This window comes from Pinus tabuliformis, chromosome 9 (genome assembly GCF_031772625.1).
Source record: "Pinus tabuliformis cultivar Carrire ecotype Pingquan chromosome 9, CPIR1, whole genome shotgun sequence".
Lineage (NCBI taxonomy): Eukaryota > Viridiplantae > Streptophyta > Pinopsida > Pinales > Pinaceae > Pinus > Pinus tabuliformis.
The window spans coordinates 738,822,255-738,828,254 of NC_142307.1; the positions used below are offsets into that span (position 1 = coordinate 738,822,255).

General features: G+C 36.5%; 1 pseudogene; it reads right to left on the reverse strand.

Annotated features, from left to right (window-relative positions):
- LOC149150811 (uncharacterized) overlaps positions 1-4,997 on the reverse strand; it is a 61,255-nt pseudogene extending 56,258 nt beyond the window's left edge.
- Between the last annotated feature and the right edge of the window lie 1,003 nt (positions 4,998-6,000).

Consider the following 6,000-nt stretch of genomic DNA (forward strand, 5'->3'; position numbering starts at 1 on the left):
CTTATAACAAAGCATTCTGAATAACTAGGGGAATTTACATGCTCAGATTAGTATACCAAATTTGTGACTATCCATGATTATCTTGCTTAGACGTGGAAGCGAAGAGAAGGGCCTCCCTATCTCTTCAATCTTATCCCTCATCAAATGGAGCTCGACATTGCTTTCCCATTGGAGAAGCACTGCACTTTCCGTGTTGATTTTGTTTAATCTCTAGAAGACCATCCATAAAACTTTCTTTAGTGAAATGAGAAAGATAGTGTAAATTCAAATGTAGATATGTTTGACGCCAAAAGATATTACTTTCTTGAACACTTCTGGATAGCAAATAATGTTCTTGGGCATCCTCTGTATCCACCAATCTGAATGGTATATGATATTCAACACCAAGAGTGATTGCCTTGTTATTTTCCTTGTCCTATTTACAGTGTTTATGGTATCTAAAAACAAAATGTAACTAGGGTCTTTGCTTCATAATTTGACATGCCAAAAGAAAATTTTATTGCATACCTGGAACATAGTAGACATTAACAAAGACTAGCTACATACCTACCAAGGAAATATGAACATAGCATTTTTGTTCTGTTATAAACATCTCCCCACCACCAAAAAACTACAGATGAAAAGTAAGCATCGTAGTTAACAAACCATTCGTGTCTATTGGTGAACTGGCAGCTTGCACCAGAATCAATATAACAAACTGATGATTTTCTATGATTTGCATGCTTATCCATGAAAGTAAAGAGAGAAATATTTTCTTGGTGCTTCACAACATCGAGATCCTCCTTGGTTGTGCTTCTCATCCCGTAATTTTTTTGGAAAAACATCTTATTATGGCCCGTCCTTTCCCAATAATGACATGTGGAGGTCTTTTGATTAATTGCTTCATCTATGATGCTTTGATTGTTTCCTTCATCTTTCATTCTAGGAAAATTTCCCTTGCCCTTAAAGTTTGCTATCAATACTAGTTTTGAACTCACCATACCTATTTCATTGTCAAATTGCTTTTTCCATTTTTCTTATCGCAAAAGTTTTCTGCATAGCTTGTCAATCTATAGGTCTTTGTTAGCAACAATAATATTAAGTGATTCAATAAAACAGTCAAATTTAATTTGCATGAAATGTGGAAATGTCTACAAGTTTTTGAAATGGGAACATCTGAAATCTTTAACCCCCTCAAAATGGGTATGTCGGGAAACATGGTGGTAAAAAGTAAGCAAGAAATTAAGAATGATACCCAAATGACTTTTTGGAAGGATATCCATGACTATTTTGACTCTCATAGATTATTAGATGATGTGAAATTCATAGCATGGTGGTCTTGACTATGCCAATCCCGTACCCTCACACATGAACAATACTTGAATAGAGTTATAAGACTTCAATAATAAAGCTGAAGTCAATAATGGAGTTGAAGAAAATATATATGAGAGGGATAGAGTGAAGGTGAAAACCTTAATGTTGTAGGAAAAGAACATAAGAGGAGGAAGAATGAGCTCTTCGTGAATTGATGTCACCAGCAATTCTAAGCTATCATTGGAGCAGTCCCAGATGATAAATTTGAGACTGGAAGGTACTTGTAAAAGGAAAATTTGACGACATTGTCAAGCAAGAAGAATGGAGAAAGGAAACTAGTTAGAAGGATGACCATGGTTGATTTAGTCTCGAATCTTGACCGATGGTTAAATTGACAATAAAAATTGTTCGTATAAATTTTGATGATTTCCACAAAAGTCCTCTTTTCCTTAAAATAAGGGGCGTGTTCCAAAGATAACTACCTTATAAGTTCAAATATCACATGCGGGGACTTACAATATTTCGTCAATGGTGGCATACCTTATTCAAGGTAATGAAAAACAAAGAGGGGAGGAATATACAAAGAATAAGACAAGGTTGTTAAAAAGTAAGCAGACAAAGAGATTGTAAAGAAGAGCGTGAAACCACCAAATGATGGAACAAAGGAGGGTGCCACAAAAGACAGTTGAGACGCAAAGATATCATCAAAATCAATCGTATGAAATTTCTCATAGATAAATCGCAAAAGACAATTTTACCTTCAATGCAGAGAAACCTGCCCATGCAAATCATAATGAACTAAAATTTTGATATAAAGATGTGCAGAAAGAAATATCTTGATAAAATGTCCCATTAAAGACTGAGCTCTACATTCTCAGACTAATTAGTATGAGAAACTAAGGCCTTCAATAATGATAAGAACTCAACCACAATTATGGCAGAAATTTAGAATTTTGTATAACCACCCTCCACGTTACTGTTGATTAAATTATGTTCTCAAGCACATGGTGCACACAAGTATTGTCTCTAGTGTGCAAGCAATGCCTTTGGCCAAATATATAACAACGTTGAAGCAACAGCAAGACGGTGAATATCAGAATCACCTATCCATGAGATATACATTTGAATTCGGATGGTAGCAAAATGAGAATAACACCTTCTAGTAAAAGAAGTTGTAACAAAGGAGTGCACAAAGGAGAGGAGTTTCTTCTTATATAATATGTCACGCATCAAGCAAGACTGCCAGCCTCTAGAAACAGCAACAAATGTTACATATTAGGAAAAAACCACTAATAGAGCTTAACAAATAGTTGTACGGTAGTTTTCTCTTTCCCTGAGGTCAAATCCCACACAAGAGAATTATTGTATGCATACAATATGAGAATGGATGCACCATTGTGTGCACAAAAAAGGCCGACAAATTTCATTGATTTTCACACATATTCAATAGATCTCCACTCTCTCAATCTAACAGATTTTCTTAAGGCTAAACATCAAGGATTGGTACCCTCCATCAAGAATACAAAGAAGAAAGCATCCTCTAAGGTGACCATAACTGAATACCATTCTGGACAATTTTCTGAAAGTCGTGTTTGAACTTAGTCATAATGAATTTATAAATTAGATGAGTACCTTGGGAATTTGTAGTCCAATGGGAAAGACAAAAAAGCTTAACAATTTCTGTTAAAAAAATGAGAGAAGATGGATGGGGTTATCACTAGGAATGCATTCCCTTCATGTCACTCCAGAGGCTCCAAATTTTGTCGACTCAAGCAACCTCTGAAAGCCAAATAGATTTCTGTCTTTCCCTCTTGAAAATATATAAGGAGAAAACGAGGACCATATTCTTTCTCTGGACCGAGGTTCAGCTGCTTATTTTCAATATTAGAAACCAAAGAGGCAACAATTCATGATTTTGCTACAGATCTAGATAACATAGCATTTCCTTTGTTTATTCAGGGTCCAGATGTGATTATACAAAGTTTTATGATATTTCTCAACAATGTTACATGCCCAAGGGATCTAACCACTTTTGATTTCAATTCGGTATTAAGACAAAATACAGATGAACAGAGTAGGTATGTCCAACAATAATGAAGGTCGGTTTAAAAGCTACTTACTCCTACTCCTTTGATGGGACTGATTTTGGTGCCACCTACAAACAATTGTCAAGTTGGTATTAAATTTAGATTCTAAACCCCACTTACCTACAATTGTTAAGGCTGATAAGTTAAGGTGTTAATTTCTTTTTTAGACCATTTGCTCTTCTCATTAGCTTGGATCACGAAAAAAGTAAAAGGGATCAAAGAAAACCAAAATGAAAGTAAGACCACTGCAAATTACAAATGGCCAACCAAAGACAAAACCTTATTACCTTAAAATAGCCTAGTCTGGCAGGGTATATAGTTAAGTCAAACAACACATAATAACAAGACCATTGTCTCTGTTTAATAGTCATTTTGATGGCAGCTTAAGTAACTTGTCTACGACAATAATATGGCTAGCATTAATAACATGGAAGTGAAAAACTGTATGATTAATACTATGCTTCTGAAACACTGATTTTTACAACTCACCTACAGTACCAATTCAGTGGTTTTATTTGTGAAAGCTTCTCTATGTGCTCTTACAATACATCGATAAAATCGTTCAAAAGAAGCAAGGCTCTAGAAAATAAACCTGATAATTTCTACTGAAACCATTCATATTGTCCAGATGACAAATTTGACAAAAATGTGAAGAACATGATCCAGAAAACATTCCAACATTGCTACCTCTATTTCACAAATAACTAATGAGAAGAGCCCCTCACCCAAAGAGTGATATTTGTATACGTTACCAGAAGTGGGAAAAGGAAATAGAAGTAGGAACAGAGTGAGAAGAAAAGCTAGACGGTTTCAGGAGATACAAAACATAACCCCCACCTTCCTCGGTGTATTTTGCAGATGCAAAATTGATTAGCAATGCACTGATTTAGTGTCAAGATAGGAACGGATACAACAACATGAACGAAATGAAAACAGGTCCCATTGTCATGTTTTTGGTAACATAGATAGGAATCTAAGATAAAACCTACGACAAGGGGAATAGGCACACATAAAATCAAGGCGTGCATTTGAGTCTATTGCGTTATAGCCAATAAGAAAGCATTGGATAGATATTTTAAAAATATAGTCACTAGGAGAAAAAACTAACTGGTTACCCTTGATTTTGAACCATGCCTCTGTACACCACTTCTGAGTAGCATCCAAATCATCTTTGCAGGAACAACCCAACACAATAGATGCCTCTACCTCTTGGTTGGTCTTCAGAGTAAGATGGCACATTCTACACTCATCAGATCAGCTCCCAATTTTGTCTAATTGCCTCCCTTGATCAGAAGGCACATTCCCTTCTAGTTCCTTCACCTCGGGGTCAGGACCCTTCTCAAGATCTACATCGGAACTATCGGAAAGAGAACACCTTGCGAGATTTGACATTCCTACAATATCAGTATCAGAAGCATTAGAATAATCATATTCATCATAAGTTCCTCCATTTGAAGTATATTGTGAATGCCATGACTGATCTTCAACATCAGAATAATTTGGGTTGTCTGCACTGCCATCCACAGATGGTCTGCATGAGATGGGTTCCTCCTGCTCCTCATATGCTGGAACATTTTTGGACTCATCTTTAACTGTAGAAGTTGAATACCTCTCCATGCTAACACAGAATGGGCTATAAACTTCGACTTATTCATTAATATGACTGAAAATTCCCTAGTATTTCCCCATTTATCTTTAGAACTCTTTTTTCTTGCACTTACTATGTTTATGTGCTTAGGGACCACAACCAACAAGCAATAGCCCAACAATAATAGTGCTCACATATCATTTGTTATGTGTTGGGATGCACCCAATATTATCTAAGAAAATATCCAAAACTATAACTTTGAGAAATAGATGGCCTGTGAATAAAAACGCTCTTTAACACCATTGACGCCATGTGAGGGAGATGGCGGACAGGGCTCAATGCAATTCAATGCTAGAGGACAAGCTCGATTGACCAGCATGAAGGCAAAGGGTACAACGTGCCAGAGAGGAGTGTGTGAAAACTAAAAGTGGAAGGGAAGGCACAAGTATGGCAGAGGGTAGAGAGTTGCAGAAACAATTGGTAGTGGAAAATGTGAGCTGATAACAATTTGGACTAATGGAAAAAAATTATTGCTTGGAGGCACAAACACTTGGAAAAATGTTATTGGTTGGAAGGGCGAAATCTAAGCTTTCTCATTGGCTGGGGTGAACAATGTTTTCCCACCCCAACCTAGTAAAGAAAACGCGTATCGGCATAATTATAGATTAAGTGGGTATGATGGTTAAGAACATGCGTTATGTTTTCTCATGAACCAGAAAGGAGGGTGTGAAAACGAAAAGTGGAAGGGAAGGCACAGGTATGGCGAAGGGTAGAGAGATGCAGAAAAAGGCAGTAGTGGAAAATGTGAGCTAATAACAATTTGGACTAATGTAAAAAATCTATTGTTTGGAGGGACAAACACATGGAAAAATTTTATTGGTTGGAAGGGCGAAATCCAAGATTTCTCATTGGCTAAGGTGAATAGTGTTTGCCCACCCCAAGCCATCAAAGAAAACGCCTATTAGCATAATTATAGATTAAGTGGGTATGATGGTTAAGAACATGCGTTATGTTTTCTCATGAAATATAAGG